At 43.4% G+C, this 20,471-nt stretch overlaps 1 protein-coding gene across 5 annotated transcripts in view; it reads right to left on the bottom strand.

The window, feature by feature from the left end:
- LOC124231337 (ATP-sensitive inward rectifier potassium channel 15) overlaps window positions 1-20,471 on the bottom strand; it is a 43,336-nt gene that overhangs the window by 11,050 nt on the left and 11,815 nt on the right. Inside the window, exon 1 of one of the 5 annotated variants that reach the window (XM_046648088.1) lies at window positions 16,448-16,570. The exons of 2 other annotated variants lie outside the window; for them this stretch is intronic. The gene's annotated coding sequence lies outside the window, so the exon portion shown is untranslated. Of the gene's footprint in view, window positions 1-3,723; window positions 4,518-6,248; window positions 6,641-16,447; window positions 16,571-20,471 lie in introns of those variants that run through there. 2 more of the 5 variants (XM_046648089.1, XM_046648091.1) reach the window with 2 other exon arrangements.

Raw genomic sequence — 20,471 nt, 5'->3', positions numbered from 1 at the left:
TTCTCCTTCAAAGACAAGTCCCACATTTTGCATTGCATGTGAGCATCTAATGATCCAATTTGCCTCTGCGGTCAAATATTTAGCCTTTTTCCTATGCTTCCATTCCATTATTATTGTTTCGAATTCCATAAGTACAAAAAAATCCCTTTCCATCTCTAAATGCGGTTTGCATAGTTATAGCCTTCGCTCCTCAATGCAGATCTTTTTAATTTTTTTCTTTCCGTAGAATGCCAACCTTCCTCTACTCGGCAAAGACAAGTTTAAACAGATACTAGGTTCAACAGGAGACTCATTTCCCATTTTCCATGGCAAAGAATCTGAACACTGGAATAAGTCAGAGATATCATTTGCTGAATATTTTTGTAAAGACAGTTTAATTTCAGGCCTTTTATTTGCGAGAGAGCCGGCTAACCCAAATAAAACATTATACATCTGTCTGTTGTTACGAGTGACCAACTTCAGCTGAACATTATTACTTAATAACAGCTAACTTTCCTATAGACTAAGAATGTGCAACAGCTAAGGAGCAAATGGAAATTTCCTTCGGTTTACCACCCGTGGTTTCTTCGTGCTCCAACATGTGAAGAACTTGGGTAATAAGCATATTCTCCCCTCTAATCACAGTGTGGCTTGGACATGCATTGTTGTGAGATGACTGGCAAAACAGGAAAATTTATGTCTGAGGGGAGAAAAAACCAAGGCGAATCGTATTGCTTGAGCCTCCCTAATGCACTTCTCCAAATTTTCTCTTTGGGAAGAGATTTCTTGAACGAGCTCATGGAATCTCACTCACTCTTCTTGTCTGGATTAGTTCAAATGTAACCAGAGAAGATGGCTCGAAACAGTGCCAGGTAGATAAGGAGATGGAAATAGAGAGCGTTTGGGTCTGTCTGCCTGGAGCCTGGAATAAGTCAGAATGGAAGGCATCTGTTTTTTGCAGACAGTACTTGCAGAAAAACAAATTTTTTAGTGTATTCTATTTAATGAAACTTCGCACTGGGCATAGTCAGAGCATTAGAAGAGGAAGAGAAAAACGGAGAGCAAGCGACGATGTTCATTTTCTCTAACCTCCATCTCTGCCCTTGAAAATTGCTGGAGACTAGGTCATTGCATTTTTACAATGCATCTTTATGTAATTTGCAACATTTCAAATTGATTTTCCCCTAAATAAATCCCTCACTAAGACTTTGAATTCACTGCCTTTAACCACTCCCGTCTATCTTTCTTTTTCTGACATTTATAACATTGTTTACTATGATAAAGACATAGAAATATAGAAACAGTATCACATTATAAATAAATGTATCAATTTCACTCTGGCTTGTTTTTCTGGCTTCATGCTGATGACTTTTTGTTCTGTTTAAAATAAATTTGGAATTGTTGGTCTCTATCAATTGATGATTAATGGACTTTGGTGTGAGATTCACCTGGATTTGAGGGTGGAATTCTTCTTGGTGATTCCTATGCTCATAGTTATCATGATTTGAATCTCATCCCAGACAGAGGAAATTATGACTTGCTTGGTTTGGAACCAAGTTAATGGATGTGTGTCAAGAGTGTCAAAAGGTTTTAAACTCAGTGTCACTGTCAGTCTGAATCTTGACCACATTTCTCTAATGGAGAAACTGGGTATCATAGGATGTCAGGGGAACACAATTAATACCAAAATTCTTGGATTGTGGTCACTTTACTTAAGGACTGGTAATATTTCTGAGTTGTCTGCTTGTCCCAAAGTTGAAAACATAGACGCTTGAAATCACTGAGTCATAACAAGAAAATTTCAATCTTTAAAATACCTTCACATTCAATCAAAGTTTGAGACCTTGGGCAGTTAACGATTCTCCATCACTGAATAGTGTAAGAAAACAGGTTCTAACAATCTGTAATTAATTAGCTGGAGGGTCTTAGCCCAATTTTGCTGTTTTTAGGGTTTCCAGGTAAAATACAAGATGCTCAGTTGAAAGTGAATTTCAGATGGACAACAAATAATTTTTTAGTGTAAGTATGTCTCATGAAATATTTGATGTATATCCTAAAAAAATATTTATCTGAAATCCATATATGTGTATTATATAGATAAATTACAAAGGAATTCTACATTTTTTGCTTTTGAGGAAGATTAGCCCTTGAGCTAATACCTGCTGCCAATCCTCCTCTTTTTGCTGAGGAAGACTGGCCCTGAGCTAACATCTGTGCCCATCTTCCTCTACTTGATATGTGGGATGCCTACCACAGCACGGCGTGCCAAGTGGTGCCATGTCTGCACCCGGGATCTGAACCGGCGAACACCGGGCTACCGAGAAGCGGAACATGCAAACTTAACCGCTGCGCCACCGGGCCGGCCCTGGAATTCTACATTTTTATTTGCTAAATCTGGCATCCGTAGGGAAGAGCAAATTTATGCTCAAGAGTAGCTCAGAAGGTCGAAAGACTTAAAGACAAGTTTTAATGTACACACAGCATTCTTAGAAGAACAGCAACCCAGATTTTCCCAGCACCAGGAACCCCGAACATAAATGTCATCCTTGTGGGATGAGAGCACAGCCTTCTCGTGAATGGTACACTAGACATCCAGGATGCTAGTCTCATCTTTAATATTTTCGCTTAGGGGTTCTTAACCATGTTGTGTCATGATCTTTTTTGGCAGACTCCTGAGGCCTCTGACTACCTTCTCAGGACATGTTTAAATAGATAAAAATCAAATAAGTATGATGACAAAAGACACCCGTGATATGAAACTGTACTTATTGAAATATTTTAAACCAAAATTGTGCTTCGTTTTCAAGCATCAATTAACAAGAGCTAGCATTTTGAAGGTGTGGTGAGCAGAAATGTGATTTCAAGATCTCTGAACAACTACAATGTCATGTTGAAATGCTCCTGATTTCTACCATGACAAAGTCACAGTCAGAGCTACCATGATGGTGGTGTGCCATACATTCATAGTAAAAAAAGTGTAAATTTTAGTTAGAGGAGACAGAGAATGAACTGTTTTTATTTTTTCCCCCATCCTAGGTCATCGATCCTCCTGAATTCTCCCCATAATCTCTCCAGGCAATCTGGCCCCGGGTTTAAACCCTGCCGTCAATGAGGCTTCGATATAAACCTGGTGAATCCTTCTTGGTTGATTTCCCCATAGACAGTTTCTTGACATTTTTAACAATTAGCCTTTTAGATACTGTTTCTTCTAGAAGAATGGCTGACACTTAACCATTAGAATCACAGTTAATCCTCTTTCCAGTAGGACCTTACCACCGACACTAGTGTGAACAGGGACCACGACATTGGTGCTCACGTAACTGGAACAATGCCAATGGGGAGACCTGCCAACACCCCTGCTCTGGACATAATAGTCCAGTTTCTTCTCACATGGTAACAGAGGAGGAAATACAGCTTAGAATCATATGCAATTCTCTGTGTTCATGGGCTTCCATGTCCCGTTTCTCCGAATTGTGAAGCTGGATTCTTACAGTCAGTGTCTTATTCAGTCGCATAGCACTTTATATTACCATGGTTTCATCATAACTCTTACCAGGAAAAAAGAAAGCTTACTCATCTACGGGACAGTAGTTCAGACAATACTCCCCTTCATAAATCCTCCAGCGGCCTCCGCCGCTGACAGCAGAAATCCTGAACACCTTTGCAAAGCAGAACTCCCGTCAGCTCTGGCTCTCACTCCCTCAGCTGTGTTCCCTGGAGGACGGAACCTGGGTTTGTACTTACCGTCGATGTCCTCGTGGCTGGGAGCCCCCAGTTCCTTCCACAAGCGTCTCCTTTCTCTCCCCTTCTCAGTTAACTCCCACCTGTCCTTCAAAAGTCAGGTTGAATATTATCCTCTCTGTACTTAAAAAAAATTAAACATTTCTTCGGAGGCAGGGGAGTGCAAAGGTTAAGAGTACGGAGTCTTTCTTCTGTGGATAGGAGCTGTGTGACTCTCGTCAACCTACTTAATCCAGCTGAGACACAGTTTCCCCAGCTGCCGACTAGCAGGAATAATAATTCCCATGCCCACTGGGGTTGTGTGAGGTTAAATATATAACGTCATCAGACTCTGCCTGCTCATCCTCATTATTATATAAGAACTAGCTACTATCATTATATGTTTACAATAAACAAAGCACTCGAACTATGATTTAGTGAAAGGAAGTCGCGTTTACCACAGATGACAGCACAGTTAACAGTCTGATCGTGGAAAGTGCTTATAAATCAGTAAGAACCCTTGTACACTCAACCGGCAACACTTATAAATATACAATTCAAAAAATTAAAAAGGTGGAAAAATCTTAAAGACATCTCAACAACATTTATTCATTCATTTCTACGCCAAGAGTTTCTCGACCACCTGCTCCGTGCTAAGCCGTGTTCCGGGTGCTGGAGCTCCAGCAGCGAATAAGACTGACTTGGTGTTTGCACTCATGTAGTTTGCAACAGAGCAAGAAAGGGAGGGATTAAATAAATCATTAGACAAGTTACTTAAGGACACTTGTGGGGAGAACTGGAGGGAAAGTCAAGGATGGAACATGGTGCGGGTAATATGTCCTAGTCTGGGGTTCCAGGAAGGCTTCCTGGGGGAGGTGCCATTAAGATGGAGACGTGAAGAACAAGGAGCATGTGGCAAGTAAGGGAGCAGGCAAGGAGAGAGATGAGTGCTCTGGGCACAGAGACATGTGGCATTTACAAAGGCCCCAGGTGACATGAAGCTTGCATCTTCTAGGAAGTGGAGAAGGGTATTGCGTAGGGGGTCAGGCAGGAGCGTAGGGCAGAGCCACACCATGAATGGCTCTGCGGGCTCCTTGAGGATCGTTGCCTTCCTCCTATGAGAATGAGAACCATCTCAGGGTTTCAATCGAGGAAGAGACAGGATCCGACTTGCTTTTTAAAGTCATCATTTTGGACACAACATGGAGAATGGATTGGAAAGAGACAAGCATCGATGCTGAAAGTCTGGTTAATCGGTACTTTCAGTGATCCAAGCTAAAAATGCTGATGCATGAACAAAGACAGTGCCAGGGGATGGAGAGAAGGGAAGGGCTCTGAGTTACACGTCCAGAGAGAGTCAAGAGGTATCTCTAATAGGCAGATGGCGGGGCAAGGATGCAGAGGCGGAGGAGGCCCCAAAGATACTCCTGACTTCCTGGCATGCAAATGATGCGGATAGGATGGGCTATATTTTACTGATTCAGAGGACACTGGATCGTCCTCTGTAATTTGAAAATCATTCATATGTTATTGGATGCCCACATTGTTCAAACGTTTTGATATTCTATCAGTGGGGAGCTCCCTCTGGGACATAATCTCAACACAGATGGAGGATCCAGTGGTGGGGGTGGGGTGCTGGGTATAGGTTTGAGGGGGTGCCCTGGGGCTGCACGGGACATACTTAAGAAGAGATAAGAACTGGGGTCTGTGCTCATGGGCCCGATGTCAACAGGGAGGGCTGGGCAGGAGGCACGCTTTTGATGTTTGAGTCTCCAGATGGAATTTGATACATGTAAGTGGATGAGATTCTCCCAGATGCAGAGTGTGGGAGAAGCAGCCCCAGACTGAGCCTCAGGCAGGCAGAGGAGGAGGTCCTGGCAAATGAGACCAAGAAGGAGCCACTGGTCCAAGAAACACAGCTTTTCACTGATCAAATCACCAAAGATTTTAAGGGACTTATCAACATTCCGTAGGGACAAAAATGCGGAGACGAACAGCTTCATAGATGGTTTCTGATGGAATAATTTGGCATAGCTTTTTTTGGGGGCCATTTGACAATGTATACCCAAAGTTTAAAACTACTTATTTATACTCTTTGACCTAGTAAATTTACATCTAAGAATTAATTAGAAATGTGCATCAGGATTATGCACGAGTGTTCTCTACATTAGTTATAATATTAAAAATTTCAAAACAGCCTGGATCACCAATAACATAGATATGATTTTAAATTTACAAAATATTTATAAGCTGAAATGTTACATAGTCTTTAAAAACCACAGCAAAATGCTAAACATGTTAAATAAAAAAAAGAGCTTTTGATAAAGCTCAATATACAGTGTACGTGCTCTGTTTTTCTCTCCCTAGGTGAAATTACAACGAAATGCCTCTAAAATGTTAACAGTAATTATCTCTTCAAAGGAAAACAAAATTAGGAAGGCTTTTCAACCAGACTTTCCATTTTTATGCAGTTAATCTGAAAATTCAATTTCCCTAGCACAGACCATTCCCAAACATTCCAGATTTTACTGTAAATGAGAAGTACTTACTGTGCTCCACTGAGAAACTTTCCACACGCCGCCGTGGCCAAACCGTATGAAATAATTTATTCTCAGAGCGTTTCGGTTGTACGAATCCAAGAAGCTAGTGTTCAGTAAGTGTTCGGGGTTATTATTTCATGTCAACTTCAGGCTGCATTTAATTGACTGAGGGAAAAAAGTTTGCACTTCACCCAAGAGGATTGCTGACCTAGCAGGTTTCCTGCCCGATGCCTCTGCTCAGGCAGGTCCCTTCACCCCAAATTCTTCTCTGTCCTGTGTTTGGCAAACTCCTACCCACCCTCAAGGCCTGGTTCAAACGTCACCTCCTCCAGCTTCCAGGGAGGGAGTGTTCATCTTGCTCCTCTCTTCTGCCTTTTGCAAGCTGTCCACACCTCATGGTACCGCTTATGTGCTGTTGTCACCATGTTTGGAAGCTTGGCTTTCTCCTTAAACTGGGCTCTGTGTGGGGGGGGGGGGTGCTCAATTCATCTTTTAACCCTAATGCCGAAATGAGGTCTGTCCCATGGCAGGGACTTAATGTTGGAGGGAGGAGCGGGGTGGGCGGAGTGCCACTCAAAGGAACTGACAGCCATCCAGATTTAGTAACCAATGTAGCTCATTTAAAGATATGGGATGTGATGCTCTAGGTCAGAGGGGACGCCAGTCCAAAGCTAGGCATGTTGGAAGGAAGAGGGGGCCAAAAACATCACTGACTTGAATGACCGAACTAGAAATAAAGGTTTAGACTGCGTACTTTGATTCCTGGCACCAAGACTATCCAATAACAACCTACATTGAAGAGAAAATGAGTCCTAATATTTCTCAAGCTGATGAAATTAATAAGCACTACAGGCATAAATATATGCAGTTTAGCACAACAAATTACTTTCTAAGTGTGCTTTGTGTTCCATGAGGACTTCAACACGCTGACCATCATATACAAAGGGTCCTAGGACTCTTTTCAGCAATCTATTTGCTTCCTTAGAACAAGAGTCTCCAATGTGTTGTATCCCAGTCATCCAGGAGAGGACAGCAAGAAAACAGTAGGGTTGTCAAATTCATCTTCTACCTCAGCCTCTTAAATGTTTATATTTTGTGTATATTTTTAAATATACATAATATATTGGACAGGACAAAAAATTATATATTGTGCATGTATGTCCTAAGTTGGTTGTGTCTATAGAGAGGGATTGTTAATTTTGAATCCATTGCTTTAGGCCAGTGCTTATTAAGCTTTAATATGAAGACAGAGTCCCTGGGGATCATGTTAAAATGCAGATTCTGCATCAGAAGATCTAGGCTGAGGTCTGAGAATTTGCGTTTCTAACAAGCTCCGAAGTGACATGATGCTGAGGCTGGAGGCAGCTACACTTGGAGTTGCAAGCAGCCTTCTGCAACCAGGGTTGGTTCCTCATTTGAACTCCCCAGCACAGAACACAGAAGACGGTTTTGGTAACTATCTTCTCGTCTCCCATAGCTGGCCACAACGAGCACCACTCTAGAGCCCAGGAGAGAAGGGAACTCATTCCAAGAAAAGGGAGCTGTCATGGCCACAAAGGATGATTTCTCACAGAACTCTACTGAGAAAGGGGTCCCTGGGGAGCCTGCTGGGCCTATGGCTTTACCTACAGGAGAAAGTTCAAGGTCACTAGCTGACTTCAATGAAAAAAAAAAAAGCACTGTTTACAATTCACCGTACAGTATTACAAAACAGTCCTGTAGTCAGCAATTCGTTTCCAGTGTTTGGCTTATATCTGAAACTTCCTTTACGGAAAGCACAGCTGGAAAGCAAGGTCTTGAGCGCTTCAGATCATCAAAGTTCCCGTGGTGCTAAGGTTAAGTGGAGGAGCGCTAAGGCAGAAGTCTCTTCCTTTCAGACTCATAACAGTCACCTCCATACACCCTTCCCCTCAGGGGACCCTGGTGTTGGGAGTCAGTGGGTTGCAAATGCTCTTTGTCCAAAGAAGAGGAGAAAAATAACACATACATACACATAGTCCCCAATAAACATTTATGAGTGAACGCACACACCACACATTATTGATAAATAAAATGATTCTCTTAATTCACAGGGTTTACCCAGAAATTCATGTTTGTGTGTCGTAGGGCAGCTTTTGAAAGATCATTGTGGTCTAATGTGAACTACATACCTTAGCTTAATTTCAGAGCCAATTTGCACTACGTAGTAGTGGCTGCCAGTAAGTTTTCAAGTATCTACATCTTCCATATGGTGCAACTGGTCTCAACAAAAAGTGATGTAAGACTGAATTAGAAAGGTGCTTCCTCTGAATCCAGGTCCACAGTCCACACAAACCCAACAAAGCAGCCCAACGGGACTCATCGCTAACCAGCTCGACACCTCAGAGCACATGCTCAAGATTAATAAAGACAGTGGAGAGGATGGAAGAGGAACTTCCAAGGGGCCATTCAATCGGCCACTTGAAATGAGTTGGCCCCTGAGTTAAACCTAGTTGGTCAATTCTTAATGTTCTATCTTGGATCTATTTTCAGCTAAAAGACCCAATTTTCAGGGCATGAAATTGGGAACAGGAGCCTGGTTGAAAGACCTGGGCTATGCCCTCCTGTTTGTTCTGTGTGCTGTCTTCTGTTTCCCCTAAATCATTGGTAATAAAACCCATGAAATGAGAAAGGCCCAAAATCCCTATCTTTGAGTTTTGGGGAGACACATGGGGTTTGGCTGAGGAGAATGCTTTACATTCCAAAGCCAAGCTTTGGGGAACAGAATCGATGGGTGTGGATAAGAGCTTTAAGGGAGAAAGAAATGACACCTTGCCTCCATTTCCTCAGTGACTGAGTGATGACTCTTAAAACTCCCAGGAATAAGTCTTCTGCCCACCACTCCCCTCCATCAGCATCACTAACAGCCGGCGGGCGCATTTCATTCCTCATCTTATTTGACACTTCCATAGAATTTCAGACTGTTGCTCCAGTCTTCTCCCAATTTCTCCCTACTTTTCCAGCTCCTTCTCAGTTCCATTTTAGGCTCCTCCTCTTCTGCCAGTCCCTTAAACTGTATTTTTCCCCAAGCGCCATACTCCAAACTATTTTCTTCTCTAAACACACATGCCTGCATCTACTCCCACGGCTTGAGATGCCACCTTCCTCATTCGGAAAGCCCAGACCTTGCGTCTCCATCCCAGGTCTCTCTCATTAACAGTCTCACCCTGACCGTCGCCGGGCCAACAGCCAATGAAGGGTTTATGGCCTCCCACTTGATTGTCCACATCCCAGCTTCACTATCCACTGCCCAGTTCAGCTCCCCTCCCCCTGCAGTCCCTCAGGAACGGAAAGATACTGAATACCCATGTTTACCTCAATATCCCTCTCCCTTCCCACTACCACTGCCTTGGTTTAGATGCACACACTTTTTTCAGTGACTTCATCAGGCTCACAATTAGGTCCCAATCTCAAGTCATCCCCTCTTTAAGGCTTTCCCCACAGTGCAGCCTCAGGGATCTCCCTAAAGCACTCCTCAGTTGCCCAGCTCAGTGGCCCCCATTATCTATCAAACAAAACCTCAGAGCCTGACTTTATGAACATGGCACGTGAGACCCTCCAGGGACTGGTCCCACCTACCTTTCAGCCTTGGTACCAGTCATTCCACAGCCTGCTATATGCCGAACGACTTGCAGTGGCCCAAATGGGTGGGTCCTCTGTTGATTGATATGATGCCTTTAAACATGGCAGGCCATCAGCCGGAAAGCTCTCTCGCTTTCTTCATCTGCTTTCGCACATCTCTCTTTTGAGACGTTGCCCATTCCAGGTAGATGGTTTCCCTACCTGTTCTCATGGGTTAAGTGCTTTCCCTATATATTCACCTGTGCTTCTGCCTCCCCAAATATTTATCTCAGTGTAGTGGAGTTGTTTGTTTACTTGTGTTTATCTAATTACAATAATAGTTATCAAACCAACAACTACCATTAGTTGAGAACATACATGTGACTGTGTTGGCAGTTCACATACTTTCACTCCAAACTTCAGAGTAACTCTGGTAAAACTAAGTAAATGGAAGCTCAGAGAAGTTAGAGGGTTTGCCTAAGGTTACACAACTAGTTGGTAGTGGTGACAATATTTAGATCCTAGTCAGTCTGACTCAAAAGCCAGTTCTTTATCCATGACATGCTATTGCTTCTCATTGGAATGTGAGCTACCATATCTATCTTATCTTGTATACGCCAATACCTAAGTTCTAGCAGGAGCTTAATGTTTTTGGATGAATGAATAAATGAATGAATGAATGGAAGCAAAAGGAGCTTAGAATCTTCCAGTCTTGGAAAAGCAGCCCCTTGGGTCTCAAAAAGAATGTTTCTACCTATTGGTTGTATTGATGAGAAAAGTAGGGGGAAAGTCACTTTGTCTCAGTTCCCTATAACACACACAACTGTTACTGATGGAAGACACGGGTTGCATCATGCCTACAGAGTCAGTGTTCCTGGAAGTGCCTTGTGCCGCAGTGCCTGAAACCCTCACCCTGAACCTGCTCCCATTTCTGTTTTATTTATTTCCGCGAGCGGCTCCATGGTCACCCAAGCCAGATGCTAATGTTGGCCTCCTCTTCCCCCTTTCTTTATGACCACAGCCACATGGTCTTCAGTTTTATCTCTTGAAGAATTCTTGTTTCCAACCCCTGCTCCTCTGCAACCCTGGGCTCCTCTTGAGCCCTCTCCACTCTGACTCCCTTTTACAGCCGATCTCTATAAATGCAAATATAGCCTTCCAAAAATGAGAACTTGTCCATGTCAGTTCCCTGTGTCAGCCGTCAAATTGTTCTTCATTTCTTACATGATCAAGTCTAAACTGTTTGCCCAATGTCCAAGTCTTCTAAGGGATAGCCCTTGGCTACCACGTTGGTGGCATCTCCGGATGCCCCCCTCTCCATCATCCATGCTTCAGCAATGATGAGCTGCTTTCACTTCTCCACATACTGCATGATGCCTTACACCTTCCTACCCGCCTTTGCTCCCAACGTCTCCCCTTCCTGGAAAGCCCAACCTAGTACCAGCTCCCTCAATTGCCCCCATGGTTCTTCCCATGGCTCATTCCTCCCACTGAGGTTCATTTAAGACCTTGTCTCTCCTTTACGGCTCTAAAGCGTCATATCACCACACTCAACACAGGATCATGGTTTTCCCTTAATGTATCCCTCTCTTCTTCTGGATGACCAGCTCTTCAAGGGCAGGATTTGGGCCATGAGCATCCTTGTACCCTCAGTAGCACAGGCCCTGGCATAGAGTAGGTGCTCAGAAAAAAAAGCTTTAATGACTCGTATTCATTACTCTAGAAATGAGTCAATGAATGAATCAAAAAATGGATTAATAATCCATCCCTATAAATTAAAGAATGATGAATGTCAAAGACACGGCCCAAAACATGTGTGTGGTTTCAAAGCATTTGTCATCATATGTGAAGTTTTCCAAATTGCTTCTTTGAAGCCATTTATACTTACACATTGTTCTACCTCTGTGGGAAATGAGTTTCCACAGTGTTGAAATCCCCTGGGTTAAGAAACACTTCCTTTTATCTGTCCTGACTCAGATGTTCCCGGAAGCTGGACTAACCCTTTCGGCTCGCTCGGTTGATGACTCTTATGCTGTGGTTCACTAGTGTCCTCAAAGACAACACGGACTTTCAGAAAGGGCTTTTCTCCCAGAGAATGGTTTACATCCTTAGGGCAGGATTCATCACACTTATAGTTCCCTGAAGGCTGGGAGGTTTCTACTAGAGAATGCTATTACGGTCACATGTGCATTGGTTCATCACTTTTTTGTTTAATCCCCCTCCCACATACACAAAATTAGCATGGAAATTACTTTAGGACCCTATTTGTCTTCATTCATTTGGTGGCCCTTTTAGTAGCTTTCTCAACAACATCTTTAAGAGGCCCAAGGACATAACTCGAAGATTGTGGTGAGATCAAGAGGGAAGGAGGGAAGGCTCATGGCTCTGTAGGGTGGGCAAGAGTTTCTTCTAATCCCCCCCCCCCCAGTGCTTCCCATCCACCATCAAGCCATCACATTTGATCTCTGGGATTGGATTCTTAAAATCAAAGGGGCTAAGCATTATTTTGGACAGATCTTTACCACTTTCTCAGTCACGAGAAATGGGACCTAGTTTCTAATATGCTATTCCTATCGCCATTTTAAATAAACTATGGAAGAAATGGTTGAGGGAAATTATAAAACTCACACATAGCTTAGGACTGAAAATGATGACATGGGTCTTTGAACTCCAGTGCACAGCCCTCTGCGCTGGCCAGGTACTGAATATGGCACTATTTCCTTGAAGATGCCGCTATTGCCCAATGACTCCTAATCACCAACATATCATTCATTCACTCCATCTCTTTTTTTAAAGATTGGCACCTGAGCTAACATCCATTGCCAATCTTCTTTCTTTTTCTTTTTCTTCTTCTTCTTCTTCTCCCCTAAGCCCCCCAATACATAGTTGTATATTCTAGTTGTGAGCACCTCTGGCCGTGCTATGTGGGATGCCATCTCAGCATGGCTTGATGAGCAGTGCCCTGTCTATGCCCAGGATCTGAACCGGCAAAACCCTGGACCACTGAAGCGAAATGCGCGAACTTAACCGCTTGGCCACGGCGCCAGCCCCTCACTCACTCATTTATTCAGCAAACATTTAACACTATTATAAGAAAAATATGGTCTTTGAAATACATAAAGGTGAATGATGCATGGTCCTGTCCCTCAAAAGTATACCATCTAATAGAGGAGATGATGTACATAAATTGTTCTCACACCGAGCAGAATAGAATCCTTTATGCCTAAACACTATCTCATGGATGCTTCTATGTTTCTGTCATAAAACTTACCATATTCATTGGTTCATGCATTTCTCTCATCCCACAAGACTGTAAGCTGCATAAAGACAGGGACCTCGTCTTATTCCAGCACTAACATTGTCCTCGTCTAACACGGAGTCTTCCTGGCTGACAGGAATGAATGTAATATGTAGGAACACTAAGGATTTCCAGGAAAAAGCTCGATCCTTTTCAACTGGAAGAATCATAGAAGTCTTCCTGCATTTTCTGTAGGAAGAGGGAACAGGAAAGAGAATTGCCTCCAAGAGGACCTGCCCAGGGAGAAGTTTGGACGGTGACTGAGTGCTTTCCTGAGTATGCTCATCTGATTGGATGGTAGGGCGTATCAATGACTCTTAACCATAGCTGCTTATAAGAAACACCTGAGGACATTTTTAAATGCCCTAACACCTTGCCTTCACCACAGGTCAATTGAATCAGAATCTCTCATTGAAGGGAGGAGAGGGAGGCACATAGGAATAAGAGCCTGAGTTTTGGTACTTTTAGAAAGCTCTCCATTTGCTTCTAATATGTATCCATGGTTGAGAAACACTGTGGCACCTCAGGAAAGTCAGTATGAGGCCATATTGGAAGATACACTGGCAGTAGATTTTAAAAGGCCATAGAGAGCAAACTAAACAGTTTGATCTTTCAACAGGCAAAAAGAAGCCAGGCTCATCTAACAAGCTGGCAGCTGTAGAGAGATTATTTAAGAGGCTGTTGAATTCATCTAAGCAATACATGAATTCTGGGGCATCTCCGCCTTGATTTACGAACAGGTGAAACTCACACACCTATTAGATATGATGCAGGGATGGGAGAGCAGGAGCTGAAGGACTCCGGGGTTTGGGGCCTGGATGAGGAGGAAGACCTGCATGAAAGTAGAGGATGGTGATGTCAACAAGGTGAGGTTGGCTCTCAGCATGTTTGCTTCGAGGTGCCTGTCTCTAGAAAATAAATTTGGAGCTGGTGGTGGAGATTTGGGAATCAATGCCTAAGAAGGAGAAGTTAACTATGTAAGAGTCAATGAGATATGCAAAAAAGAAAAACGCCAAGAGAAGAAGGCTCTGAGGGTAGAATCTTGGAGATTGCCTGTACTGAAGAGAAGGAGAGGCGACTTTCCAGCAAAGCAGCTGGACAAACAGCAGCCCGATGATTGGACGGCTATGTAAATTCATCAGAGTAGACGACTAGGGAGCCAAGATTTCAAGAAAGAGTACACGGCCCAGAAGTCAAAGATTTGAGAGTGGACAAGAAGGCACTGATGCTCCCGGGGGGAGTAAGTCTTAGAAAGGAGGGGGACGCTTGTTTCCCAAAGACAGGAGGGAAAGAAGAATGGTTCCATTCACTGCACATGTGTTTACTGAGCACCTGCTATTTTCCAGACTATTGTAGATGTTGGGGATACATCAGTACAGAGAAGATGCTTGTTCTCCTGAAGCTTATGTTCCAGTTGTGGGGAAGGGGAAGAAAGATAAGAAAAGTGACAGAAAGATTTTGAGCAGTAGAGGAGGAAAATGGTGGAACTGTGCTCTTAGTCCAGGGAATGAGGGTGCGGTCTTTTGTTGTGAGAGGAACAGGGCTGAAGGAGATGGAACAAACCTGGACGAGCTCCTGAGAAGCATATAGGAGAGGCGATAAGAGATGAATAAAGGAGTTCAACCAACTACAAGGGCCCTCTAAGTTTCCCAAGCGTGAGCTGGTATCTTCAGTTACACCTACGATGACTTTGCTAATGCTGAGCAGCCTGGGAGCTCGGGCTGAGTACGGAAGGGGTGGGCTGCCTGGAGCTGAGGACTGGCAAGGCTTCAGTGGTAAAAGGTTACTGGGACTCAGGATTACAATACCGTGTTAGAAACAAAAGCATTTGAAAACCAGAGAACGTAAACGCTCAAGGTCACAGCACACTCATCTGCTCGTGGAATCTATGTAGTAATTGAGCCCACTAAGAAGCCTACTAACGCTGCTATCTAGTTTTAGAAGAACTGTAATTTAGTATCACTAGCTATCAATTAGTCCTGTTTTCCTCATCTGTAAAATGAGAGGGTTGGACGAAATGACCTCAAAGTTCTCTTTCGAGCCCGGTCAACGAATGTTAGTGCACACGTGAAATTCTGAAAGCTAATTTCTTCTTTAGCATTCGCATCTAATGGTTAACTATTAGTGTTCAAAAATGCAGCTGCAGAGCAAATGCAACTCTGTTAGTTCTGTGCATACAAAGCCCTGCGTTTTATGGACCAGCCTGGTTTTGAAATAAACTGCCCTGTGAAAATACATGACCTAAATTCTGGTGGGAGAAATCTCAAGTGTCATGGTTAATTGGAAAAGGTAATTGGTAGGTGAGTGATAGGACTGACCAGAAAATTATCAGAGGTGAATGAGTTCTGATATTTACAAGCTGGGGAGAGTTCTTTATGAATATTGGGAGAAAAGAGAGAGAGATTAGTTAAAGGATACCCCCCAAAAAATAAAAGAAAAAGAAAGAAAAGGAGCTTTCAAATATTAGGATGATAGTAGCTAGCATATTAAATAGTTACGCAAATGTGACTCACCTTCCAGAGCTAAGATTAATTTAGAGCAATATATGTAGGATCTCTTTTATCCCTCTCAAGTTTCTGAATAAGAGCTATGCAGGCCTTAGATCCTGAAAACCTAAGCTAAATGTGGTCAACTGGACAATCAGGAAAGATAAATAGGGTACCAGCTGGCTGCTATCACCTAATATTTTAAAAATCTTATCTCTTTGCACATGCAATGTGCCTTGTGAATAATATTATACATAATCTTGAAATAAATAAACCTAAGTATCTGAGCTTTTTCAAAGAGGTGCATTTGTTGTGTCCTTTGTCATTGAAATCAAGGTCTTTAAGGGTCAAAACTCAGCACTAACTCTGTAAGTTATTTATTTGTCAATTTAATCTGAACTAATAGCCAATTGCTATTTTCAGGAGCCTGTTTGATGCGTTACTCTCAAAAGGAGTCTTTGGCTTAACTAACTTACATTTTAGTTTTATACCAAGGTCATATAAACAATATGCAAATAAATGAGAGTTTCAGTCCTTATAGTATAGGGTAGAAGCATTAATCGCTTGTTTTCCTGACAAAGTTTGTTTGCAATCTCATGGAGCCACGCTTAATTATTGTTAAGCACTGGGATTTTCAGAAGTGGGAGTTTTCTTTAAATCAGTAAGCTATATACTAGCTGAAATTAAAAAGAGTAGAGTAAGGAAAAAATCATGCCTGAGGTCATGATGAATCGCTTGGTTGCACCTTCCAGATATCCCAAGCTCCTTTGAAGTTTGAGTGTTTCATTTTCCCCTTCCTTCTGTACCACCCTGGCTGGTCAGCGGGAAGCCCTCTGGAGTCTTACCTGGAGTCCAGGTCCAGAGGCTCAGCTCAGCTGAAGATCCGAGAGACACGGGGAAGTGATGAGGGCCCTGGCTCTGTAGGGAGGAAGCCTGGGTGCTGAGAGGCCTGTGTGCAATCCCAACCTGAAGGCTACGTGCTCACGTGACAGATGAGAGAGTGGGCGGGGACATGCCCTCCACCCCATGAGGAAGAAGCTGGGCATTGAGGCAGGTGCCTCTGTCCCCACCCTAGCAGCCTCCACCTGCCTCCAAGGACAGAGACCTTGGGCTGCGAGGACTTCCAGCACAGGACTTTGGTTGAAGGTGTTAGTATCTGACATAGCTCCAGATTTTTTTTTTAAAGTTACTTGACAACAAAAACTGCCAAGCAGAACTGCCACAGAGCCCTGGAAGGAACCATAGCATTTTCGTCTTCTTCAGAGGTGCTAGGGGACACTAGAAGTTCCTTCTCTTGCTTAACTTCTATCTAAAGGGCTCTGGAACCTTGGAAAATTATCTGGTCCAGGCTCACATTTTAGGAGTTCTCAGAGCTAGTGGGCCTGACGCTTTCTGTCATGGGCCTGCCTGTGGTGGATTGTGGTGCTAGATCACAGGTTATCAGGCCACTAAGCAATCCCTTGTGGTGGATAATTACTATAAACAAATGGGAACACGCTGGAAACTTCCCATGACATTGGATGGATCTCATGCACCTTCGTTTTCGATAACCTCCATGTGCATTTCTAGAGATGTTTCTTCCCCAATCAGTCTGTTCCCATAGTGACCTCTGGACAGAATGTGGACTGCCTGCACAGAATCATAATGACCAGGTCGAGCAGCCAGGGTGTGAAGGATTACATGGGGTAAGCAGTATCGTACACAGGCTCGTTGCCTTCTGATCAGAAAAATACTGAAATGCCACTCAGCTCAATTCCCAGGGATTTTCCTTCTAGGACCATCCTTAGGACTGAGAGAGTACAGGAAAGGAACCATTGACAAATGTCAACAGTTTAGGAAAAGTAGGAATCCTACACCTTTAAAAACTTGAAAATGTTTGCCTGATTTTCTACTTCTTTTCACTCACCCCTCTTATGCATTTCCAAACTGTAAGACAATTTAACCACTTTGCTTCCCCCTGAGTTTGGGTTCATCTTTTCCTCTTTGGGTTCCCCCTGGGATAGGAGGGGCCTGGTGAGGAGTCCCAAGCACTGTCAGAAGAAGCAGCTCTTCCACGTGTTGCAAAACCTCGGGCAAGACACAGGTCCCCTCCGGGCCTCAGTTTCCACATCTGTAATGGGAGAGAGGGTTGCGCTAACTTCTCTGAAACTCCTTTAAGCTTTAACTATCTATGAAGTGACCCCTGCTGCTTCTGGCACCTTCTGGTGCTCAGAGGGACTTGGCTGCACGGGATTGGAGTGGGCTGGCACTCCGAGACGTCTTTGGCTGTTGGAGAAATTGGGCTGTAAACATACTTGCTACATTTAAAATTCCTTATGAGGCTTGTGGTGTATGTGGAATTATATGTGACCCAGGTGATAAAATAGTTGCGCACTGCCTTGACCATTAACATGCTTATAAACCTTTTTAGCCTGTTACCATAAAGCAAACAATGAGGAGCCAAGTTTTGTCTTGGTCCCGCCATAAACCCACAGGGAGAATGAGCAATCTAGTCACGAAAAGACGTGGAGGGACCTTCAATGCACGTGACTAAGTGAAAGAAGCCGATCTGAAAAGACTACATACTGTGTGATTCCGACTCTATGACATTCTGGAAAAGGCGAAACTACGGAGACAGAACAAAGATCAGTGGTTGCGAGAGATTGACGGGGAGGGAGAGATGACTACAGGAAGCACAGAGGATTTTTAGGGCGGTGAAACTACTCTGTATGATGTTAGAATGGTGGATGCTTGTCATTATACCTTTGTCCAAACCCTTAGAATGTCAAGCAAGAGTGAACCCGATGGTGCACTATGCACTTGGATGGTTGGATGCGTCAGTGTAGGTTGATCCTTGGTAAACAACGTACCATTCTGGTGAGCGCTGTGATAGCGGGGGCGAGGCTGTGCACGTGGTGTGGGCAGGGGTTATATGAGAAATCTTTGTATTTTCCTCTCAATTTTTTTAAACCTAAAGCCGCTAGAAGAAAATAAAGTATTGAAAAATAACATGTATAATTTTTTAATATTTGTGTTATTTTTAAGACTTCATTAGAGAGAGAGAATACTAATGCTGTGGTCAGATTTGCAGATTTTTGCCATCTTCCCTTGGTTTTGACAAAATGAGATGAATCATTTAATATTATTCCATGCTCAACTTTTCTCTTGGGCATTTTGGTGAAAAGGAAGCAACCTGACGTGGTAGAAAGGTATAGGTTGGAGCCAGACACACACTTGGGTTCAAATCTCAGGTCTTCTGGAGATGGCATTGAGGAGCAAGTTCTTGAAGTCTGAAAGCTTGTGTCAAGGCCTGCATACTGGGGTCATCCCAATGATGAAGTGAGATGTGAGATGCCTGTGAAGGGTAATCGGGCCAGTGACTTTGGACAAGCGATTTCGTCTCCCTGATTTGCAGTTTCCTCCTTTGAAAAAGGGAGGTGGTAAATCTCGCCTTCATTAGCCTGGGATTACAGTGAGCTGAATGGGTGCACAGTGGGGCTCAGCAGAGGTAGCTAGGGTTTTGCTTGGCCAAGTGCAATGTGCCCTCAGCCATCAGGGTTGGTAATCTGATTGGGGAATCAGGAGCCACCTGTACCAAATGCTCAGATGGGGACACAATTTATGATGAGTTCTTCTTGGCACAGAGACATTCTAGGTTTGGACCGGCCTCAAGAAAATGACATTCAGTAAGTGTGGACGTGGCCAGGTCCGTGGGGAAGGGAATGCTGAACCTAGTGGGCCTTGAACGGTTTTGAAGAATGGATGGTGAGATGCTGGTAGCAAAAGGAAAGAAATGACGACTTTCAGGAAAGAGACTCGCAGGCAAAGGAGACAAGGTAGCATGTATTCAGAAGCAACTGAAGGGAGGGCCTCAGTAGGGAGAGGTGGGAAAAAGAGTGTGGATAATTGAGGTCAGGTGATGGAGAACCTGGCTATAAGCAGGTCATCTAACAGATAGCTCCAGGACACCCTGGTAGATGCTTACGATAACCAGGTTCCAGAGGTCCAGTTAAGACTGCTACTAATTGCAAACAGCTCCAATGCCCAGGGACACCTGATGTCCTCTTGGTGCCAAACTTACTCTCTGTCCCCTTTTCTCTGATTTTGGAGAGGATTGTGGTTTCTTTCCATACCAGCCTGCACAGTATGTACTCAATTTATGGTTTACAGGCATTTCTCACACTCCCATACATGTTTTCCACTGAAGTCTGTATTTTTCCTAGACCCACCCGAATTCCAGAGCATGGTTGACTAGTATGCCAAGTTCATAGTCTCTTTGTCACTTTTCTCTCTTTATAAAACCTAAGAGAAAGTTACCTTTTTAATGCTTCGATTTTGGGGAGGTTTTTGGGGGCTTTTTTTGATGAGGAAGATTTGCCCTGAGCTAACATCTGTTGCTAATCTTCCTCTTTTTTTTTTGGCTTGAGGAAGATTAGCCCTGAGCTAATATCCATGCCATTCTTCCTCTGTTTCATGTGTGGGATGCCTCCACAGCATGGCTGGTGAGCAGAGTAGGTCTGTGCCCCAATCGGAATCTGTGAACTGGGCCACCAAGCAGAACTCACAGAACTTTAACCACTTGACCCTGCTTCTATGTGTTTTTAATAGAAAAGACCGAATGACCTAAAACAAAATAATTATGAGGGTAATTTCTGATTCAGTTTGCATTGAGAACAACAGTGATTTCCAGAGGCAAATCCAGTACACTAGTTCTGGCAAATCCAAACCCTTTTTCATCAAAGTTTGAGTATTCTAGGAGAATAATCCGTTTTGTAAGTTAAAAACATTTAAGAAGCTGCTCTAAGATTTTGTAAGGGTGGTACCCTAGACTCTGGAATTCTAGTTTCTTTATAGAGTAAGATTTTAAAAACAGAACTGTATAAAAAGGGA

Source organism: Equus quagga, chromosome 21 (genome assembly GCF_021613505.1).
Source record: "Equus quagga isolate Etosha38 chromosome 21, UCLA_HA_Equagga_1.0, whole genome shotgun sequence".
Lineage (NCBI taxonomy): Eukaryota > Metazoa > Chordata > Mammalia > Perissodactyla > Equidae > Equus > Equus quagga.
This window is presented reverse-complemented; position numbering and strand designations above follow the sequence as displayed.